The sequence below is a fragment of the Callithrix jacchus genome, chromosome 21 (assembly GCF_049354715.1).
Source record: "Callithrix jacchus isolate 240 chromosome 21, calJac240_pri, whole genome shotgun sequence".
In the NCBI taxonomy this organism is placed as follows: domain Eukaryota; kingdom Metazoa; phylum Chordata; class Mammalia; order Primates; family Cebidae; genus Callithrix; species Callithrix jacchus.
This window is the reverse complement of record NC_133522.1, coordinates 18173454-18198999: the sequence shown is the minus strand read 5'-3', so window position 1 is coordinate 18198999 and position 25546 is coordinate 18173454.

Sequence of the window (25546 nt, the reverse complement as noted above, 5' to 3'; positions counted from 1 at the left end):
AAAAAAAAAAAAAAAATTATAGAGCCCCTAAATTGTATTATTCAAACCAGCCTACCACTTGTCCTAATAAAAACCAAGCAAGAACATGATCCATGTGTGCGGCAGTGGATGAAAGTGAAACAAATAAGGAAGCATTCATGCATCAGCGACTGCTTCAATGTTTATGTGCATAGCACAGCTCATCTCCACTCCCCTGAATAAAAATAAAACTCAAATCTGCATTCCCGTTTTGTACATCTCCACAGTATTTTCTACATATATCATGTTGTGCTTCACTTGGCAATGTTCTATCTCACTTGAATGAACCCCTTCTACTGTTTCATAATTCATAAAATGGAGAAGAAAGAAAAAGAGAGACCGATATAACGCCTAGACTTGTAGGTATTTTCTGCAAAAATAAGTTGTCTAAAAGCAAGGTGCATATCTTTCCACATGTGAGATGAATATAAAACTGTAGGAAACACTGATTGATGAACATGATATGGATTTATCGAATTAACTATTTAATAATACTCCTCATCTAAATCATGTACCTTGTAGATAGGACTTTACTTCTGTGCTTTATCCAAGCACAAAGATTGTTGCTTGGCAGAAAAAACCCAATAAACATTTGTTGAATTTATTAAATGGATCATAGGTTCAAAGAGACTGGAAGGGACCAAATGGTTATACTTTTTATCTACTGATGAAACTGGAGAATAATTACTGAAGCAGTTGTACAACCAAAAGTTTTTTCCATGCTACAGTCATCTAAAGGGTGCTGCTGCTTCCTGTATAATTATGGCTTTGGGTGTTTGTTCAAGAAAATAAATGTGTATATAATGGTGATGGAATTGATCAGTGTTGAGGCTTATGAAAAAGACAGTACATATCTATTGTTTGTTTGTTCTAAAGATGGCTGATGTCCTAGGCCTAAAGTCATCTGCCTTAAAGTCTACCAGATGACTTGATCTACCTTCTCTCATGTACCTTGGGTTCTTCAGACAGAGTGATACTGTTTTCACTGTTTTCAGCTGTTTCAGACTGTTGAAATACTTAGCAGCTGCATGTGGTTCATGATTCCAAACTGGATCAGACTCTTCTTTCCTGAAATATATTAAATATCTAAAAGAACAGTTGTTAGAAATTGCAATTCCTGACTCAAATGTGTGCCCGTTAAGAACAAAAATCAGCCACTGGCAAAAATTAAATGACTGCCTAAAAAAATGTTCCCCTGTATATCTTTCACATTTCCCTCTATATCCACACAGGTTACGGTTCTAGTAACCTGACCTTTTTCTTTGCTCTTTAGTGGTAGGTGTAGTAAGATGCCTTGCTGTTTCTGCCCCTGGTACTGACTAGTCATTGTAGTTTTCCCACACAACAGCTTGCACTTTTGTAAATAATGCCTTTAATAAATTCTCAAATTACATAATTTGAGTATATACCATCTGTTTCCTGCCTGGACCCTGATGAATACAGTCTCTAAGTGATAACTAAAACATTTTAAAGTATTCAGAGTTTTAAATTGCACCCATTTGTTACGTTAAGTTTCTTAAGCGATAGAAGATTGGGAAGAAGGGAATACTTTTTTTCAAGCAAAGAAATTTCTGTTTACTTGCAACTATTTTAAAGTTAAGTAACTACTTAGAATTGAGAAGAAAATAATAAAGCTTTTCTTTTGAGCAATGGAAGCTGTCAAGGCTTTATTACCAAGAGGAAGCACTGAAAGTAATCAAGGCTCTTTGCAAAATGTGATGTGTACCTTTCTGTCAAATTCCATTAACTTACAGGTTTGAATTATAGTTCTATTTCACAAAATAGTATGATGGAATCACACATAATATTGGAAGCTGAGAGTTCTATTTAAAATGGACTTTTCTTTGTTCTGGAGAGAAACAGAATGTTCTAGAATATGTCCTTCTAATCAACTGTTAATAGCTAATTCAATAGCCACCTGCATCAAATTCTGTTCTCAGAATAGAACACCTTGATATTATAGAGAGAATGTGTTTGCTCTCCCGTTTATGTGTAAGAGAGCTACAAGGATACTTTCATGTGAATCTCTCGGGAAAGCGTGTGACCCATAAATTGAGCATTTTGTCTTCTATTGGCTACATATCACAATCTGAGTGCATATTGCATTTATCCCATTATGTGCCAGAGAATTACATGTGGATGGGAACATAAATAAGCTGAAAGATGTTATATAAAGACTGTGTAAACTGTGTGTATTTTATTACAGCTTTGTTTTCTGTGGGCCTTTTTGTAAGCAAAAAAGTGGGAGATATGTATAATCTAGATAAATTTCAGTGAAAATTCATAAAAATCAATGAATTTTTGCAAAGCATAAAAAAAGTTAAAAATCCTTATATGGAAATATCACTGAGATAAAGTTACCTTTAGGTTTAGATGGCTTGGATAAAAGCCTGAACAACTAGTATAACTAGTTAAAAAGAAAAAAAAAAACGGCCTTCTCTACTCATGAAATGGAGGTGATCCTAGTATTTTTCCTCTAGAAAAATAATCTAAAGCTGTATTGAGGATTAAATGAGATAAAATCTTACAAAGTTCCTAGCACGATTCCTAACAGAACACTGTGGTATTATTATTTTGTAACCCCGAGTTTAACAGAGTGCTGTTGCTTTTTTTTTAAATAGGAAAAGTAGATTTTCATGAGAGAGAATAAGGCCAAGATGAGAGAGTGAGGAAAGGCTGGTAAATGCCTTTTGGAAAATAAAAAGCTCTAGTGGGCAAGTACAGCAACCTGGGGCACTTCCTAGATCAAGAAGCATTCAGACTCCTGCTCTTGACAAGCAAAGAAAGAACCTTCTAGACCTCTAGATTGCCATCACATGCCCATGTCAGTTAGAGCTCATCTGTATAAAGGCTTTAACTCACTAAGATTCATGTCTTTCATTATCTAGCATCTTCCCATAGCGTAGTTTCATCACTAGAAATGTAGTTGAATTTAAGTAAGCTTTCTCCAGGTTCACATAGCCCCTCGCTCCTCTTTGCTTTTCAGGGCTGGAGTGTTAGTAGCTTTGCTCTTCTAAATCTCTGGGGCATATGCCATCTCTTTTGGGTTCCTATTCAGATCTAAGAGTATCCCCTTCAAAAAATTACACTCAAGTACCTCTATTTGAGGGTGCTGCCTGTTTTCTATCATGTCCTTGATAGATGAAGCATGTCAGGGGCAACACACTAGCATCTGGCTATACAAGCACAGCTAAAACCATCTAGCCATGGGCTGTGAGTCAAACTTGAACTGTTCAACTTTTTACTAGTCCACTTTCCCTTGACTCACCAGGGCTGAATCTGGAAGCAAAAAAAAAAAGAATGTCAAAACAAAGAGAGTTGGCTGTCCTTCTATTCCCCCTGGAGCCCAGTTGTTGTTCAAATACTTGCCTACTGTCCCTCTACAAATAAAGTCGTACAGTTCCCCACTCTTAGAGAGTCGACCATCACCTGCAGCCTACTAAAGCACAAAAGCCTTTCAAGAACTTCTTTCTTGACCTGGCTGCCCCAAAGCCTCATGGGGGTAGGTCTTACCAGTTGAATCATTCCCTTACATTACTGTCTAATAGCTGTCCTCATTTACTATTTTCTAAATAATTTAATAAGTTATCATTGGTCTATTTTTAATCTTAATATCCATTTCTGCTTTTCTTGGCATTTGCCATTTTGTCACATTATATGGCTGATTTGAAGATTTCCATCTCTAATTAGTGTTTAATTATCATAAGCAATTTCTTAAATCAAAAAGTCAATACATTTTCCTTATCAAGTGCTCTGGATTCCAGCATGCATGTAGGCACTCCCATGTGTTAAAAGTTCTGAGTGCCCTCCCACCACTTCTTGAGTGCAAGTAATACTATTGAGATTTACCTTTATTGGACATTCACTATCTATTTCATCTTGGAAAACATGCATGATCTGAGTCTCACCTTTATTATTTATAAAAGGGGGTTCTAATACATTCCCCACTGAATGATTGTGAGAAAAGAGGGTAGTAATGTGCAAAGCACCTGTATCCACAGCTAAGCACATCATTGACAGTCAACCCTGCTAAACATCGATATTAATTTCCAGCATCAGTCCAGACTCAGTAGCCCCAGAGCCACACAATCCCAATCCCATTAGAAAAGATTATGCATTTTTTCATCCCCAAGAGTTTAGGTTAATACAAATTTTAGATAGAACTAGAACCATTAATATGCAAGATAATTTATCACAATATTCCCTTCCTAATTGACTTTAGCTCATAAACCCTATCAGAAGAAATATTTAAGCATGAAATCAACAGTATATTAGGTAACACTTTAAACCAGTTTATTTCACATAAGCAGCCTTACTTACAGCTATATGATAAGGTAATATCAAGTCTATGTAGAAAATATTTTATCTTCTAATAAGTATCATGAATTTAAAATTTTAAATGAATACTGTTTTGCAAGTTCAGTTGTATCTTGTTAACTGATATGTTTACAAATCAGTGGTAGTTAAATATTCTTAAAATAATATTGGAGTTATTTTACCGAAGATCTATTCATACTATGACCTAGATAATCTTGGAAGTAAAAGAAGTATTAGCTACATGTGTCCTTAAATTTATGATGTTAATTTTAGTATTATTTTTTTCTATAAATGTGTTTGATATATTAAAACATACTGAAAAATAGAAAAGAAAGCTCAATTAATATATTAAAAATAAACTTATCATTCTGAATATTACTTTTTGTTCAAATATTCACCAAACATTTCTGAAAATCATCTGTGACAAATATGTGAGATACTGGAAAAATAGATGGATTAGACACAATGCCTGTCCTCCAGGAGCTTGGTGAAATAGACAAATTAAAAATCAGGGGATTAAGTATGAATTTGTGCTGTAACAGGAGTGTCTGTAGGGATAATATGAATCACAAAGAAGGAAAGAGCCGTGTTTCTCTTATATTAAAAAAGTTAGATTTTATTAAGATAATGCTGGAATCAGATTTTTAAAAGGAATATGATTTTGTGTCCCCACCCACATCTCTTGTCAAATTATAATCTGCAGTGTTGGAAGTGAGACCTGATGGGAGATGATTGAATCATGGAGGCTTTTCCTCATGAGTGGTTTAATGCCAGCATCTTCGGTGCAATTCTCATGATAGTGAGTTCTCATGAGATCTGGTTGTTTTACAGTATTTAGCACCTTGCTCCTGTTATTCTTCCTCCTGCGCCAGCTATGTGAAGTGCTCTCTCCCCCTTTGCCTTCTGCAGTGATTGTGACTGTAAGTTTCCTGAGGCTCCCCCAGAAGCTGAGCAGATGCCAGTATCATTCTTCCTATACAGCCTGTGGAACCATGAGCCTATTAAACCTCTTTTCTTTCTAAATCACCCAGTCTCGGTTATTTCTTTACAGCAGTGAGAGTACGGACTAATACAGAATGTTTTGAGTGATCAAAATTAGAATGAAATTCCTGGAGGAATGCTCCCCTTATAATAGAAATGCCCTGCTTGACTTGTGTTGACTTCAGAATTAATCATCATTTATTTGAAATAAATTCATTGAAGTATAACACTTTTTCAAATATCTATTTATATGCTTGAGTAACGTATTATTTTAGTCTTCTCAAAAGGACTCTGAATTCTGTGTATCCCATACATAGACATAAGATCCCAAAGATCTTAGACACATAGTTTTCCAGCTTTTGTACTTTGAACACATACTTTTATAAAAAATGTGAAGGCTAAAGTCACTTCATCTGAGAAGATAATCTGCCATGTTGACTTCTGATTAACTGCAATTCCAAGAATGTCTCTGAGATTTCTTTTTCATTTATCGTTCCTTGCATAAAAGCACATATTTTACTGTAAATTTTGCCCTTAGATCAAATTTGTACCCTTTTCCTCTGAAGTACATGAATCCTTTTCCTATGTAGTATAATCCCTGTGTTTGGGGGATCATGGCACGGAGATCTACCTTTCCTGTGGTTTTCAAAATGACACTTTTGTCAGTAAGTTACTCAGTAAAGTCACCCTATAATGAAAAGCTGAACTTGTCTGCCTCTTTTCATTTCTATATTCCTTCTGTGTTTGGGGGTTGTTTTGCATGTACACTCTTTCATTAGACAAATGTGAATTTTGTTCAAAGACTTTCTATTACTACTCCCAGGAAAAAAAAAGTAAAGCACCTTAAAATGGGCAGAGAAAAATAGCATATTACCAGATGTCTGTGCACTCTTCCAGATTATCTCCAACTTTGAACTATTTTCATTTCTCTAAACTGTTACATGGCAAGGCATGTGATCTTGTCCATAGATAATCAGTTGAAGGGCAATTGATGCCCAGTCCCTTTCCCAGTGGAAAAAGTCAGTTTTGTAACCATTTTGTAAACTCATTTTCGCTTTCCTGTTAGACCTACCTAGATATGGTACGTTTAACACTCCTTTAGATCTGAATCAGTTATAACATCTTCATCATTCTCCAATTAACTAATGAGTTAAATAAACTCTTTGGCATGTGCACTTTATATTGTTATGAAAGTTTTAATTTTAACTTGTTTTTGAAAACATGAGATTTGCTTTAGTCCCAAAAGATGCAGCTAACACATTTTGCAAATATGAAGTACTTTCTCTGTATAGTGTAGGACAGTTGAAGAGGGGAAAAAATGACAATATCTTAGTACTATATACAAAATATTTAGAGTTTTTGGGGAAGGTGAGAATACTTCATAGGAGGGGCAAGATTGTCTCTTTGCCCCTCAAGAATTCATAGGAAGGGCAAGATTGGTGTTTAAATTAAAGGGAGTTGGCATCAAATAATATTGTAGGCATAGGATGTTATTCTTGTACAAAGATGTGATAAATACACTTTGTATTTATATTTGATAAATGTGTAGTGTAAAAAGCTGTGTCATGCTCATGTAATTATTTCATAATGGCTGGGGATTAAACTACACAAAAGTATGGAAAATAAAAGTGGTCAATAATGACCCTGAAAGGGGAAGCTTGATAACAGATATTCATATTGAAGAATTTAGAATGTATCCTCTATGGAATACAGAGGCATTGAAGAGGTGACATGAACAAATTTGACATTTTGTGAATCAAAGGATGGCTTAAATGATGGAATATCGTAGTTAAAAAAAAAAGTTCAGGACTAGAACTTCATCACTTGAGTAGATTGGACACTATTTGGTGTAGGCCAGTAGCCCTGGAAATAGAAGAGAGAGGAACAGACTAGACCATTAGAACAAAAATTGCAGATATTTGCATGTTACAGGAATGACAACTCTCCCTTCTAATATACATAAATATTTGGTGTGATAATTACTCCCAAAATCAAAATAAGCAACTTTTAAAAAACCTCATGTATAACTTTGTTAAATAAATTTCAAAATAAAAAAACACATATTTTCTAGGAATCCTGTATTTGACCCTTTTCCAAATGTGCTTCTTTGTTAGTAAGCTATCTCAGCTTCTAAACTACTTATAAAGGAAAGCTCACATCAATGGGCTGTCTGCCCATCTGAAAAAGAATATTTTGCACACAGCATTTTTAAATGATTGAGCTATAATTGATATTTTTTTGTCTACTAGGCACAAATCAATTTTAAGAAACTTTAGGATATAACGGTGTAAAGAACCCAAATAGTAGGTTATATTGTGCCTTTGATTACTAAGTGTAAAACAACTGGGGCTCAATCAATATCAAATTTATTTTTAACCTGATTAAGAGCTGCTTCCTATGTGCTATATTTAAACACCGTTAATAATAAATGCTGTTTTGATTGAAAAATTCTATATAACTTTTAATATCTACATTTTCATTTCCAGAAAAAGGGGGCAAATAGAAAAATGTGCTTTATTTTCAGTAGGCAGTGTGATTAATGTTATAATCAAGTGTTTACAAAGTACCTAATTATGCATGTTGCACGAAGAACTTTATAAACCTGTTCTTTCCCCTCTAGGTAAGACTCAAGATTCTTATTTATGGACATTAAGGATTAGCCGTATCTGACTTATCATAATTATTAAATATATTATTTGTGTATAATTTAAATATTTTAATACTTCTGCTTGCACCTTCTAAAGTAAGTATCTGCTCAGCACTCTGAGTTTGTATTCTCAGCATTAACTCATGAGGAAATTAACTTGGAGAGATTAAAGTTTTACCCAATTTTTTGTAATGAGTAGCATAGAAAAAAATTTATTTGTCTCCTGATATCAACTTGACTACCTCCTCTAATTCTCTATCCAAAGTTATTTACTCACTCTTGCCAAACCACAACGCTAGTCTAGGACACGGACAGTGTGTGCCCTTCAATAAAGTGCTTTAGGAGCCATACTCACCCTTGCAACTTCTCCCCTCTGTAAAAGTTGCCATTTATTTAGCAAAGATGACTTGAGTTCACAATTTGCTAACTTAGAAAATTTTACTTATAATTAAATATATGGAGTGAAGAGGTCATAGTCACTTTATTCTTTACAGGGTGTTTTGATTTGAAGTTTAAGAACTCGTTCAGCTAAAGTAAGACTGGATTTTTAGAAAAAAATGTCATATAATAGATGATGGTACTTTATGCATCCCTTTCTTTTAGGGATGTGACCTGCTATTTTAGGATTAAAAAACTTAACTTTTAGAGATTATATATAGGAAACTGACATGTCAGAATGAAAAACGATTTAGTGAACACACGATTGGGGGGAAAATGTTTATTTTAGAAATTTGTTACAAGCAATGCTTTCTAATATTATAGAAGACAAATAATTATGGAGAATAATTAAATGCTTATCTAAAGAAGCTATATGCCCAAGTTCAGATGCCATACAAACTTTTAGAGGTATATTAAAAATATATTCCCTGAGATGTCTAAATTTATTGTTTGTTGTTTCATAATTTAAAGATTGTCTTTCATTGATGGAAAGATGAATTAGTCAGTATTGATATGAATTCAAAATCACTTTTACCTTTTACTTGATATACCTAAGGTATATCAGGGTAGTTGCAAATTAACAGGATTTAGGATTTTGTCTGGTTGATAAAAGATAAAAAATTGCTTAAACATGTTTTAATAAGAAACAAATAACTTCAATTGAGGTTAATAAAAAATTTTGTACCAGATTTATGATTAATTTTAAAGTATATTTTTAGAAATAAGCTTATGCATTTTATGTTTACACAAATTACTTAGAATAACTATATTTTGGAAAAATAATTACCGAATTATGTATGTTCTTTTAGTAGGTGAATTCCCTAACCTCTCTAACAATATAATACACAAATTTTATAACATTCCTTAGTTCTTCCATTTAACCATAATCAGAAATAATTCTGTTTAGTATTTTACTACCTTATGAGGATGTATAAACAATAGAACATGGTCCTTCCTGAAGAGCTTAAAATCTTACGGAGAAGACAGATGCAAATAAAATTAAACAGTTTATTTTTGATATTGGTATTTCTATTTTGTTTATTAAAAGGGGGACAGAGACCAAGAACAATGTAATATGCATTATTACAGGCTAAAATAGAAATCAGAAAACATAATTTAAACTTAAATTTTAGTTTATCAGGGAAAACTAAGACCTTAATCTTCTTAGCACTCATTCTCTGTTTCTTTATCTTGGAATATCTGTTTGTTTGTTTCTAAATACTAGAAAAAAAGTAGAAGTAAACTAAGAAAATGTCATTTATTAGGAAATAAGATCAGGAATAGCTCTGGGCTAAAATTGTTAGTTTGGTAGGATTTATCCACTCTGTAATTGAAATTCATTATTAAGGTCGGATTTCTGCTACCTAAGTTTTCCCTTGTCCATTCAGTGCTTGCTTCTCTGTAGTTCTCCCCATTATGAAGAAATATCCCTTCATTCTTCAATGTCACATCCTGAGGTTCACATTGGAAATACCTTAGTACTTAATGTTTCTCTCTCTCTCTGTCTCTCTCTGTCTCTCTCTCTCTCTCTCTCTCTTAAACTATACTTGCTCTTCCAATAAAGACAATAATAATGTGATAATTCCTCCTAACATGATGCAGCTCTCCTTCATACAACTGAAAACACACCAATCCATTCCTCAGAAAAGAAGCTAAAGTTGCTGTGGTTTGAATGTTCATATCCTCTCCAAAATTTGTGTTAGAACTTGGTCCCCATGTATTAAGAAGCAACAGTATTAAGAAGTGGGGTCTTTTAGGAGGTGACTAGTCCATAAAAGCTCCATCCTCACACAGGGATTAGTGCCTTATAAAAGGTCTGGAGGAGACCAGTGACGCCTTTTTTGTATTTCTGCCCTATGTAGCAAGAAGTTTTGCAAATGCCAATGCTTTTGGAGCGCTGATGCGGGATTTCTCAGCCTCCAAAACTGTGAAAAATTAAATTCTGTTCCTTATAAATTACTTAGTCTTAGGTGCTTTGGTATAGCAGTACAAATGAACTAAGATTGATTTTGAGTGATGTTTATTCCTCTCTTGATATCCAGAAAGTAAATACTATGATGTAAACAAAAGAAAGATAACAAAGATATTTGATTCACACACACACACACACACACACACACACACACATTTGAAACAAAATAAGGAGGAAATACTCAGGAAAATTATAGTCCTCATATCTGTAACTGTTCACATGGTCATAGCTGGTATTTGTAACCACCTGCCTCTACCACCCATTCTGTATTTGCTTTCTCTTCAGCAGGAACTTCAGCTGGTTGTGGATCTTACAGGGTGATCAAAACTAAACCTTTGTTTCTAAAAGGATGGGCCTAGATTTGGCTGTTTTAGTTTTGCATTGAGCATAATCATAGAAAATGGTAATACTAAGAGACATCATGAAAGATCTCCTGTCTTGCAGATATACCCTTGTTTACTTTCATTGAGAAGCAGTAGTTCAATTTCTCCAAGTAGTCTGAATCAATTGCCCCAGGAAATATTGACTGTTTCTCGGGTGAAAGCATTCCTCTATCTAGAACTAAGTTTTCTCAACCACCAGGTGATAAAGTCATGAGAACAGGAAGCAAAAATTTTTGCTAGGAGGTAACTAGGGGTAATGGTGAGTAGTGCCACTCTCATTTTCCACTCTAATTTGTGAACACGTAAATTGTGGCTATTGGTGAAACTACCGTATGTTGGAATCTGCTTCAGAGAATATTCCACCTTCTGGAGAACCTTGGCCCGACTGTGTAAGTATTGCAATCTAGCTGGTACTGTAACTAAATTCAAATAAACCATTTCATCATTTTATCAAGCCAGCTGCCTCTGGATGATGAGGAATGTAGTACGACCAGTGAACTTTATGAGCATAAGCCCACTGCCACACTTATTTGTCTTTGAGGTGAGTTCCTTAGTCAGAAGCAATGCTGTATTTTTAAATACCATGCCTGGGGAGAAGACATTTTATAAGTCCACGGATGGTGGTTTTGGTAGAAGCATTGCACATAGGGAAGACAAATTCATAACCTGATAGGGTCTATTTCAATAAGCACAAAATGCTGACACTTCCATAGTCAAAGCAGTCTAATGTAAACAAACTGCCACCAGGTAGCTGGCTGATCACCCTGGGGAATAATGCCAAATGGGATCACAGTGTGTTCTTTACTGCTGACAGATTGTATATTCAGTGGTGGCCACAGCTAGGTCAGCCTTAGTGAGTGAAAGTCCATGTTGCTGAGTACATTTATGACCTTCATCCCTGCCACCATGTCCACTTGTTACTGGTTCAATGTATCTTAGTCACATGGTACCAAAATATGTTACCAGCAGCACATCCGTATGAATCTGCAGCAACCTCAATTCTTGCGTCCTCAGAAGAAAGAATTTGAGAGACATAAGGCAGAAGGAGAGGCTGAGGCAAGTTTTAGAGCAGGTGTGAAGTTTATTTAAAAAGCGTTAGAGCAGGAATGAGAGGAAGAAAATAAAGTACACTTGGAAGAGGCCCAAGTGGATAACTTGAAAGAAAAGTGCACGTGTTTGACCTTGTGACTAGGATTATATGCTGGCATAATTCCAGAGTCTTGTGTTACTTCTCCCAGCTCGCCCAACCCCTGAGATCTTATTGGGAATCTGCTGATAACCAGTTTTAGGTGTTTTCTATTCAGTAGGAGACTGCCTTTCACTGACACTGGCTGCGACCGATTACTACTTTAGAGAGACAGTTAACCACCTGGCCATCACCTGATGGTGCCAGACATTCCTGGTGTGTGTGGGTAAGGGGAGCCCTCTCCCACCCTGCTCATACCAGACTACTATAACAGAATAACAGACACATCAATAAATTCAGACTCATCCAAGTTTGTTTCTTCCACCATTAACTCAGGCTTCTTAAATTTTTTTTTTAATTTTTGAGACGGAGTCTTACTCTGTCACCCAGGCTGGAGTGCAGTGGCTCGATCTCTGCCCACTGCAACCTCTGCCTTCCTGGTTCAAGCAATTCTCCTGTCTCAGCCTCCCCAGTGGCTGGGACTACAGGCACATGCCACCATGTCCGGCTAATTTTTTTATTTTTAGTAGAGAAGGGGTTTCATCATATTGGTCAGACTGGTCTCAAGCTCCTGACCTCAGGTGATCCGCCTGCCTCAGCCTCCCATAGTGCTGGGATTACAAGCATGAGTCACCATGCCTGACCCTCATCCCACACTCTTAATGTCCATTCCCAGACATGTTCCCCAGACTTCTGCTTGTATAACTTAGAAAACTCAAGTAGTTCTTTTGGAGTATATTAATAGTACACTTCCTCATGAATTGTGCTTTGTATATCACCTTTAGGATCCTGCTGGAACTGAAGTCTAGTCATGCTCTAGAAGCAAGGAAATGATTATTGGTAGATCCTGAGAATCAGCTTTGTCTTGTATGACAACTACCTCAGGGGAGGCCATTACTCTTTCCTCAGGCAATGCAAGGTTAATCCCCTCAGATAGAGATGAAAAGGCTGAGACCTTTGGTGTGGGGAGTAGATGAAGGGTAGGGAGGCCACTTTCATTGAAGGTGGGGAGGCCACTTTTTTGGGGGATGGAGAAGCCACCACCACTGAGAATAGGGAGATCTCTTCCAATAGTGAAAAACTCATCAGAATTTAGGGGATCAATATTCCCAGCTTTATCAGGGGCTTTCTACATATCCCATCCCAGCTTACAGGATTCAGTTTTTCCCCAATTAGTGCCTTCGCTTTAACAGTTCACATCCTGCAAGTCTGGGAGTACAACTTATATTGTAATTAAGCCAATTACAGGAAAAGGTCAAGAATTTGAGCAATTTCAACCCTTCAGCTACAGGAGATAAGGCCCTCACTCAGGGCACATTTATTTATGCAGCCCTTGATCTGGGAATTAGAATTCCTAAGCTAATTATTTGATCTCATCATTTTGTTCAGTGATATTAGGAACAACAAACATTATATTCCTTAGTTTTCCAAAAATGTTTTGAAGTATCATATGCAAAGTTATTTAGCTCTTTGCTCTTCTAAGTAGTGGGTTAGGAATATCTAATGTAAATATTTTGTATATCTCCAAAACGAATTGACTTCATGAACTATCAGTCACCGTTTTGCATTTTTATAACCAAATTAGAGACTGATTTCCAGAAACTGCAAATCCAGTTCAGAAAACTCATTCTTAATCACACGAGACATTTTCTAATAAGTCTCTTATTATATATCTACATATATCCTATTGGTACTGTTTATCTGGGGCACTCTCACCAATACATATTTTTGGTACCAAGAGGGGTTCTAGAAGAAAATTTTAACAATGAGTTTTCTAAATTAGATTGATATAACATCTGCAAGGTGGAAAACCAGGAAAGACAGTGGTGTAATTCAGTCAGTCTGAAGACCTGAAAACCAAGACAGTTAATGACATAATTCCTACTTAGAGGGCAAAGGCCTGAGAAACTACAAAGGTATGAGGGTGAGGCACTGGTACCTAAATTTCCAAGAACTGGTAACTTCTAGGGTAGGAGAAGATGGCTGTCCCAGCTCCAGAAGATAGAGAAAATTTACACTTTCTCCACAGTTTTCTTCTATTTTGGCTCCTAATGGATAGGATGATGCCCACCAACACTGCTGAGGGCAGATCCCTTTTACTCAGTCTACTGATTTAATTGCTAATCTGTTCTAAAAATACTATCACAGACACGTGCAGATATAATGCTTTGCCAGCTTTTGGAGCATCTCCTAGCGCTTTCGAGTTGACCCATAATATTAACTATGACTTAGCTCATTCATAAGTTTCTAATGGCTAGATTCTGTTTATTTTTAAATTACTGAAGGTCCTCAACCTAGCACATTCCTGTTCTTCTAGGCTCAGCTACAACCCCTTCCTTAATCCAATCACACTCCTCCATTATCAATACAAATACTTCCATCATCCTGGCATTTTCATTGATTTAGCTTAAACACGAGGTGGATAATTAATGCACAATCTTGTTTTTCCCTTCCCTGACCAGGAAAGTCAAAATATTAATTTTAGTGACCATTTTAGAGTCACTAATACACTTAAACCTATCAAGAGTGAAAGATATGATAAGCTTCAGACTGAATTCCATTTTGTAAATATTCTCATTTCCTTTTAACAGAAAGTAACTATACTTCTTAATATACTCATTTATGTAAATATGGTAAAAAGTAAATATAAATATTTTCTTCAAGTCATTTTAAGTAGTTAATGAGAAATTAATAGGACATTATTCACTCAAGGAGCACTCATTGAGGGTATTTTAAAACAGTGGAGGCTGTACATTCCACACAGACAAAAAAGCATTAAATTAAAATCAGATTTTTCAATGGCCTGTCAAATTTTTTTTATATTTCAAAGCAAAAACAAATTTTACATCAATGCTAATGTCTTACGTTATAGCCCATTGCAAAATATGTGTGTATATTAATTTTTATGTCATATTACTTTCCAGACGGATTTAATTAAATTATATTCTTAACTGCTTGTTTTTATTTCTTAATTTAAAAATAAATGAAGGCCAGGCATGGTTGTTCACGCATGTAATCCCAGCACTTTCGGAAGCCAAGGCAGGCAGATTGCTTGAGCTCAGGAGTTCAAGACCATCCTGGGCAACATGGCAAAACCCAGTCTCTACAAAACTACAAAAAAATTAGCCGAGCAAGGTGGCATGTGCCTATAATCTCAGCTACATGGGAGGCTGAAGTGGGAGAATGCTTTGAGCCTGAAAGGTGGAGGTTGCAGTGAGCCCAAATCACACCACTACACTTTAATCTGGATGACAGAGCGAGACCCTGTCTCCAAAAATAACAAAATAAAACAAAATGCCATACTGTCTCTATTTTCAGATGCCATGACAGTATATCTAGAATAGCCCATCATCTCAGCTCAAAAACTCCTGAAACTAATAAGCAACTTCAGCAACGTCTCAGGATATAAAATCAATGTGCAAAAATCACAAGCATTCCTATACACCAATAACGGACTTAAAGAGATCCAAATAAAGGACAAACTGCCATTCACAATTGCTACAAAAAGAATAAAATACCTAGCAATACAACTTACAAAGAACGTAAGGGACCTCTTCAAAGAAAACTACAAACCACTGCTCACCAAAATAAGAGAGGACACAAACAGATGGAGAAACATTCCACGTTGATGGTTAGGAAGAATCAATATCATGAAAATGGCCACACTGCCCAAAGTAATTTACAGACTCAATGCTATCCCCATCAAGCTACCATTGACTTTCTTCACAGAACTGGAAAAAACCACCATGAACTTCATATGGAACAAAAAGAGAGCCTGCATAGCCAAGTCAATTCTAAGCAAAAAGAACACAGCAGGAGGCATCACACTACCGGACTTCAAGCTATACTACAAGGCTACAGTAATCAAAACAGCATGGTACTGGTAGCAAAACAGAGATATAGACCAATGGAACAGAACAGAGGCATTGGAGGCAACACAACATATCTACAACCATACAATCTTTGATAAACCTGACAAAAACAAGCAATGGGGAAAGGATTCCCTGTTTCATAAATGGTGTTGGGAAAACTGGCTAGCCATGTGCAGAAAGCAGAAAATGGACCCCTTCCTGACACCTTACACTAAAATTAACACCAGATGGATTAAAGACTTAAACATAAGACCTGGCACCATAAAAACCCTAGAAGAAAATCTAGGCAAAACCATTCAGGACATAGGAGTAGGCAAGGACTTCATGATCAAAACACCAAAAGCATAGGCAACAAAAGCCAAAATAGAAAAATGGGACCTAATCAAACTCCACAGCTTCTGCACGATAAAAGAAATAGTCACTAGAGTGAATCAGCAACCAACAGAATGGGAAAAAATGTTTGCAGTTTACCCATCTGACAAAGGGCTGATATCCAGAATTTACAAAGAACTCAAACAGATTTACAAGAAAAAAAAAAGCCCATTCAAAAATGGGCAAAGAATATGAACAGACAGTTTACAAAAGAAGGCATACATGAGGCCAACAAACAGATGAAAAATTCTCATCATCACTGGTCATTAGAGAGATGCAAATCAAAACCACATTGAGATACCATCTCACACCAGTTAGAATGGAGATCATTAAAAAATCTGGAGACAACAGATGCTGGAGAGGATGTGGAGAAATAGGAACACTTTTACACTGCTGGTGGGAGTGTAAATTAGTTCAACCATTGTGGAAGACAGTGTGGCAATTCCTCAAGGACCTAGAAATAGAAATTCCATTTGACCCATTACCGGGTATATATCCAAAGGACTATAAATCATTCTACTATAAGGACACATGCACACGAATTTTCATTGCAGCACTGTTTACAATAGCAAAGACCTGGAACCAACCCAAATTCCCATGGATGATAGACTGGACTGGGAAAATGTGGCACATATACACCATGGAATATTGTGCAGCAATCAAAAATGATGAGTTTATGTTCTTTGTAGGGACATGGATGAATCTGGAGACCATCATTTTCAGCAAATTGACACAAGAACAGAAAATGAAATACTGCATATACTCATAGGTGGGTGATGAACAATGAGAACACATGGACACAGGGAAGGTTGCACTACACACTGGAATCTATTGGGGGGAATAGGGGAGGGACAGTATGGGAGGAGCTGGGGAGGGATAGCATGGGGAGAAATGCAAGATATGGATGAAGGGGAGGAAGGAAGCAAATAACACTGTCATGTGTGTACCAATGCAACTATCTTGTATGTTCTGCACATGTACCCCAAAACCTAAAATGAAATTAAAAAGTAAAATAAAAAATAAATAAAATGAAAAATAAAACAAAATAAAAAAATAGTTTTAAACATTTTTAAATAAGGAAAATTACAAAAATGAATTTAGACTTATTGTGGAAGTCTGGAAATATCTTGTTTTCAAGCTTATAATTTCAAATAGTAAAAAACTCAACATTGCAAGACACTTAAAGTTTTTTTTCCAAATTCCAAATTCTATGATTATAGCAAATATGGACCAATTGTAAATATTCCTTCCAAACCTTAAAATTGTTCAACATTGCCCAAATGTGGAGGTAAAGTGTGTTTGTCCAAAATAAAAGTACATTTTGAATTTAGGCCTTTAAAATAAATAGCTTAACCTGAGGATGAAAACTTTGAAAACAAATTTAGTAAATCCTAGGATTCCTCAAAAAAGCAAAACAAAAGCAAACAAACAAAGAAAAAAAAAACAACTTAATACTAAGAAATTTGATGAGGTCTATGAGAGCATTATGTTTTTCTGCTTATAGCATGGGTCAGAAAATTTTTAACATCAGATTGGGCAAATAAGTGCCATAACATTGAGGATAGATTTGGAAACATTCGAAGATGATGGAGATTCTTCACATCCAACAAGTTAACTTTAAACAAATAATGAAATAATTTTAGCACCACAAAATTATTCTGTGTCTGAGATATGTGTATGTATGTCTATAAGCCTATAGTGCATGTAAGTGTGTACCAGCTGGTGTGTACCCTGAGGGTGGTGAAGAAATAAGTGTTGCTGTAGTCAGAATTGTCATGTATTTCTAACTTCCCTATTCTTAACTGAAAATTGAATAAGAACTACATGTTATTTATGTTCCTTAAAACTGTAAGAATTCTATGTGGTTTGGATCAGTTTTTAACAAATCAATTATAATCTTTTTATTCTCTCAAATTAGTTTATCATGAGTCTCAACCCAGCCTCGACAAAGAAAATAATATCCCTTTAGTGATGTATTTAAAAACAAAGATTAGTTTCAATTCTTTCTCCTTTACTTTTTAAAATTTTTTATTCAGTAATTTTCTTTACTTTGATAGTGAACAAACCACTTGCCCTAGGCCATAATTACTTTGAAAAGCAATCTGAGCTTAAAAATCAATTTAATGGCATGTATCTATAGCATTAAGGTCCATTGCTTACCTATATTTGGCAAAGTTAAATGAGAAGGTGATCTGTTATAACACCTATAAAAATAAATCTGCTCACAGCAGTGAAAGCCCATGAAAGTCCAGGAGGCTTCACTATCCATCTCAGCTCTAAACATCTGTTCATCTTCGCCAGTCTCCAGAAACAAGAAGAGATGAAGGGGTCCTGGGAGTCAGAATTCACCAGCATTGCCATCTTCTTCCAAATTTAGTGTCCAACAATGTAGCTGACTAGCTCACTATAATGAATCTGGATTGGTTAAACTAGAATTGATTTCATAAAATGATAATTTCTTTCTCTTTCTGGAAGTATGTTGGGTGCATGCCAAATGAATCAGATACTTTTTGAGAACTTTTAGCCCTTGACACTGCCAGCACATCGCTGGTTTGCCTGTCATTAGCTCTGTTCTTAATGTTCTACCATTATTGTGAAGAGTACCAAATGTAAGGGTACCACGTGGGATAATTACATTACTGCTATTGGCAAATTTGGTCCATGCTTCAGTACTCCTGCATTTATTCTTTGTGGACAAAGATGATTCTCTTTTTTAAAGTATTGTGATTCATTTTGATTATGACTCTGCTTTGTGCATTTTATACACCTCAACTAGATCTTACAATAGTAACATATGCTAGTTTTTAAGCATGTATTTGTTTCTTATGTGATTAGCTTAGTATTGTTAAGACATGCACACCTCTAGTCCAAGAATAAAAAGAATCTCTACTGCCTGGCTATCTAATGTGTGATTTAAGACCAGCAGAATCACCTTAATTTTAGAGCTCTGTAGACATTTGAAATCACCTACCCCACCCTAGACTTTTGCTTTAACACATCCTCTGGTGATTCTTCTGCACATGAATACTCGAGAAGCACTGCTCTGGAAATCCTATGAATACACACATAATCACTTTTTTGATGCCAAGCTTTTATTTTTATCTACAAACCTAAGCCTAACTGGTTTAGGATTTTGTTTAAATATATGATCTAACCTTCTGATAATGTGCCTAATATACTCTATACAAAAATGTGTAATGGCTTTATTTGTTGTTTTCCTTTAAAGTATTGACTAAGAATCTTACATAATGTCAACACTGTATGGTTATGCTAAAATTCTATAGTATACCATAATTTGAAATTTTAAAAAAGTGTGGATGTTTAAAAAATGTAAACTATCAGGCTATTATTTTGTGGGAGACTTTGGCAGTCTACCAGAGGATTCTTCATAATATTTTGTTTCATTTATAATAATTCAATTTATAAAGGTTCACTTCATATGCGATTGCAGGAGCACATATAAGACAGCAAATGGATTATGACAGCAGCAATTGTGTAGGGGTTATGAAACCAAGAATGGTTCTATGAATAGGCTGCTCAGTGACAGTGCCATGTATTCCTTCAGGTTCAGCCAGAAACTTGATGCATTTCTCAGCATACATCATTAAATCCTAAGCACTTTTATCTTAGTTATTCCAAAAGATCTGTACACGATTTTTAAATAGTAAGTTACAGACAGTTTTTTGGAAAGAAAACCCATAGTATTTGAAGAAAAGTATACATTAAATATATTCAATGTTGAATTGTTAAAAAAGAATGATTTCATAGTCATGAAAGAGCAAATACTTATTGTATATTGTATACTTATCTTAGTGTTACAAATTAGAACTCTTACTTGCTCTTTTCACTATTTACAAATTATTTTACATTAAAAAAGTGGATAAGCAAATGTTGATTTCATTTTTATGAAACTGGAAAATATTTGGTTATTTTAAAATATCCTTAAAAAAATTAGCAGGGCATGGTGGGACACTGTCATCACAGCTGCTTGTGTAGCTGAGAAGGGAGGATTTTTGAACCTCGGGAGTTCAAGGCTTGCAGTGAGCTGTGATGGCGCCACTGCAGTCCAGCGTGGGCAAAAGACTGGGATCCTCTCTCTCCCTCTCAAAAAACAAAAGTAAAGAAGTAAGATATCCTAAATTAAATCTTTTTTCTTCTCAATTTCTCTAGTACATCACTTTCCACAAATTTTTGGAAAGAAAACCCAACACATTTGAAGAAAAGTATAAATTAAATACATTCAATGTTGAATTAGTAGAAGATGAATGATTTCATATTCATAAAAGATCAACTTCTTATTCTTGTATCTTTATCTCAGTGTTGCAAATCAGAATTTTTATTTCTTTTACATTATTTGTAATATTTTATTGTAGGTAATTATTTCAGTCTTAGCAAATCTAAAGTCTCTACTCAATCAAACTAAACTAGTTTAATTCATAGGAAAATTACAATGACTAATTTAGCTTATTTTCTATCAATTGTATCATCCTTTCAAAAAAACAAGCAATAGATGAGTATCATTTTACATCATTGCTTTCTGCATTACATAAATACCAAAACATATTTGTATAAGTTTCTTCAGCCTACTCAATTATTCTTAATGTGAAGCAAATGGAAGAGTTATATAAAGTATTAATAGGAATCACATGTTTACCATGATATGCATATAAAGATGTATCTCATATGAAGCCATTTTCTCTATATTCACATCAGGAATAGCAGGTTTTACTTTTTGTTTTTTTTCTATTTATCCTAGCTTCTTTAACATTATGAAATAAGTAGAAATTATTTTGAGAAATATTTAATAAAGTAGAATAATCTATTTAATAAATAGATCTATTAATAAAATTATATTTACAGAGTGGTATCAACTAAAAACATCAACCAAAGGCATTTCCATAATAACTTATCTTATGAAAATAAATGTAATAGATTCTCTGAGACCAAGAAGAATGCTCCAACAGCACTGGTACCACCTTGTGCTGAGATAGAAACACTAGATGTCTGTGTTGGCATCTCAAGGGGCTCCAGCCTTAACTAACCTTGCATTGGATGGGTGCCTGGAAAGGAGATGCTGACCCACTATCATACCTTTCTCTAGCGTGAAATCAAGCCTTTTCTTAGAGCAAAAAATAATGCCATTAGGTGTCAACTCCAATCTCTCATTCATTCCCTAATGACTTGATATCACTGCATCTATCTTGATATCACTGCATCTATCTTGATATCACCACATCTATCTTGATATCACCATATCTATCTTGATATCACCACATCTATCTTGATATCACCATATCTATCTTGATATCACCACATCTATCTTGATATCACCATATCTATCTTGATATCACCACATCTATCTTGATATTCACACATCCTCACATCACCCCCTTCACTGAAAACAAGGACCCATTTCTTCATTTCTCCTATTCTCCTATTCCTGACTCCATTCCTATCCCATACCATTTCTCCTATTCTTGACTTCATTAGCCCATAGCTTCAAAGGCTCTCTCTTCTTATAAAGATATATTTTCTTGTATTTCTCATATGAAAAAAATAAATGCCTTTCCCCTACACAGCACCTCCTTTCCTGGTTACTACTACAGTGGTTTTTCAAAGGCTAGGGATTCTCCATTAATTGTCAAATTGGCAACTATTTCAATCCTGTCTCACTTGCCCTCTCTGCTTTGTTTTATGAGTAATATCCACATTGTCTTCTCCCTGTTTAGGGTGCTTCATGTCTCTCTGCCCCATTCTCCCCTTTTGTGTTACTCTGTATACTGTGAATACTCCTTCCCTTGCCCTCTCCTCTCATTTTGTCCTCATCTTTTTTTTCTCTGTTGATTTGCTTTTCATCTGGAATTACTTACTGCCATTTGCTATTCAGTCGGTCACTGAATATAAAGATACTACTCCACCCCAACCCTCTCCTTCCTTTTTCTTCTCACACTGTTTTGGTTTGAATTTTAATTCCCAGAAAGATATGTTAAAGTCTTAACCTGTAATACCTGTGAATGTGACCTTATATGGAAACAGATTTTTGCAGATAGAATGAAGTAAAAATGAGGTCATTAGGGTGAGCCCCCAATTCTGGACTGTTGCCCTCTTAAGAAATAAATTTGTGCAGACTTGTATATCAATAGAACACTTTGAGGACATAAAGGCAGAGATCAGGGTAATGCATCTAGAGGCCAAAGAACACGAAATATTGCCAACAAACCAGCAAAAGCTGAGAGAAACCAGCAGAAGCTAAGCAGATGTCCCCTAGAGCCTTTGAAAGGAATCAACACTGTCAACATCCTACTTTCAGACTTACAGCTTTCAGAACACTGATGATAATTTCCTGTTGTCTGAGGCTACCCAGTCAAGAGATATTTGTTAGAACAACCCAAGAACATTAATACACATCCATGCCCTTCTGCTGAGAATTTCCCATACTGATGCAGTCCAAGTTTCACAGCATAATGCACGACGAGCAATTATAACCATTTCTTCCCAATCTTTCTTTTTCATTAATTGCTACCTCCATTTACCTTCTGCTACTTTATGTAGCATGAATACACTTCCGTTCATCTTTTCCTTAGCACTCATTGCTCTGCAGTTTTATGTCAGCTCCCTCTGAGGCTCATTCCCTTCCTCTGTAGTCCTTCATCTATAATGCGAGCTACCCCTGTCTGATAGGTATACTGTTTCTTTGTTCTACAAAAGTCAGTTTCGTTTTCATTTTTTTTCTCTGATGACTTTCTTGACCCCTCTTCTGAAATTTCCATTAATCTATAGTTCCATTTACTATCTCCTGTCTTTGCGTATTGTGAGATTGGGATTTGGGAAGGTGTCCATTTATCTCTACATCCTTCACCCCTAACAGAGTTCTTGCCTATAGCAGTTAGTGACTTTATTATTTATTAAACATTTGTGTACTTACTACATGAAAGAATGTTCAAGTAATCTGATTTCATATCTAAGAAACAAGGATTAAGCAATCTTCTGTATAGAGATTCAGTGTTTAATGAAAAGTTAAGACATGATGTTTAAACAAATTCGTTCTATAATATGTGTGGTATTCAGACAGCAACAAGTAGAAAAACAGACTAATTCTGAATAAAACCCAGTAGATCCTTTAAACAAAACTAAAAGTTACTGACTTAATAAAAATACTTGATGATTTTAATTTTGTGTTATTCTCTACAGGAGTTTTTAAAAATTGTGTCTTCAATAATGAAGTAATTTTATAGATTCAAGGCTAACTTGCTCAAAATAGACTGCTAGCATCATGAATGTTTCATCACACATTAATCCTGATGGTGCCAAGAGTCAGCCAGTCAGGTTGTGATCTGAACTTTAGCATGAGTGATCAGCTACAGAAAGAGCACTCAGAAGCATCACTAAGAAAAGCAGAAAAATAACATGCAGGGCCTAGATTTTAAAATCGGCAAAACACTAAAAAATTCCCAATAGCTATTAGGTTTTAAAGCATCTCAGTATATATCGCTTCATAAGGTATAGTAGACTTGGGAAGAGAAGACAAGACTAGAACTAAGGATAATTTGAATGTATCTTGGCCTATTGGGTCAGATCCTAGAAATTTAACACTGCAGAGACATGTTCAGTACAGATCAACTAATCTGTTCTTGCTGCAACAGCAACAATGTATTTGAAGCTGTAATCATTTCTATAAGAGTAAGACATTTGTTTGACATTTTGATTCTAGAAATGAGAATATATTTAAATATGATTATTTGCATCAGGGCAAATTTGATGCACAGTTGCAACAGTACATCGATTGCAAATAAATACTGTGGTCACATATCAAACAGTCATTGCCTCTGAATTGTTTATTTAATGATCACAAATCATTTAAACAGTAATTCCATCTTAGCCATCAATGCTATTAACTATATATCAGTGCTATTTAGCCCTTCTTAGCCCTTCTTATATATTTCATGAACATACATCACAGCCAGGCATTTTTCTAATACTTCCTGAAAATCCTATAAATTTCCTCTCCCAAGTGGTCTTTTCAAACTCTTTTATAACTATTTCAAATCTTTCACTCCCTCCCGTTCCACCACCACTCTCAGTGTATAGCCCAGCCTTTTATCTCACAGAGAAAATAGATAGCAATATGTGCAACCACCAGCTACCAAATTGGCTAACCTACTTGTAGCTGTGTTAATCTAGCACCATCATTCTTTCTAAAGAAGAACTGTCCTCCAATCTTTCTAAACCTTGAAAATTTTGAGTTATGGATTACTAGTCTCCAGAGTATGCAACCTTACTCTTTCTACTCTTTCTATTGAATTCATTTGTTCTTTCTTATTTTTTCCACATCAATTCAAAATTAACTGCCCGGTATTATTATTATTATTATTATTATTATTATTATTATTTTGAGGCAGAGTCTCACTCTTGTCACCCAGGCTGGAGTGCAACCTGATCTTAGCTCTTTGCAAACTCCACCTCCTGGGTCCAAGCAATTCTCCAGCCTCAACCTGACAAGCAGCTGGAATTACAGGTACCTGCCACCACACCCACCTAATGTTTTTATTTTTTAGCAGAGATAGGATTTCACCATGTTGGCCTGGCAGTCTCGCACTCCCGACCTCCAGTGATCTGCCTGCCTTGGTCTCTCAAAGTGCTGGGATTATAGGTGTGAGCCACCATGCATGGACTGCCGGGTATTACTCTAACTGCTGACAGTGTAGTAGATATGGCTTTTCCCTCAGGTTATCTGGTATATAAGATCTACTGGACCCTTCCTGTCAGACTGTGTACATGCTTCAGTCTCTCCCGTTTAAAAATCCAGCAAATACAATCTACACGTCAGCTCTACATTTCCTCCAGCTATGTCTTACCTCTCTCTACTCATTCAAAGCTAAACAATTACTAAGTTGTTAAATTCATGGACATTCTTTCCTCATGCCTGGACTTATCCTTCAATCTATTTCAATTTGATGTCTTTCTTGTACATTACCAAAAGGTTTAGATTTAAGCAATTCCTAAACACACACTCTTTCTATTTACTTTTTTTCTTTTAAGTTTTTTGTGTGTTTGTTTTCTTAGGTTCAGGGTTACAGGTGCAGGTTTGCTGTAAAGGTGAATTGTGTGATGTAGGGGTTTGGTGTACAGATTATTTTGTCACTCAGGTAATAAGCATAGTGCCCAATAGGTAGGTTTTCGATCCTCGGTGTGAAGACAGGCTCCAGACTCAAGTAGGCCCCGATATCCGTTGTTCTCTTTTTTGTGGTGATATGTACTTTTAGCTTTCACTTATAAGTGAGAACATGCAGTATTTGGTTTTCCGTTCCTGAGTTAGTTTCTTAGGATAATGACCACCAGCTCCATCAATGTTGCTACAAA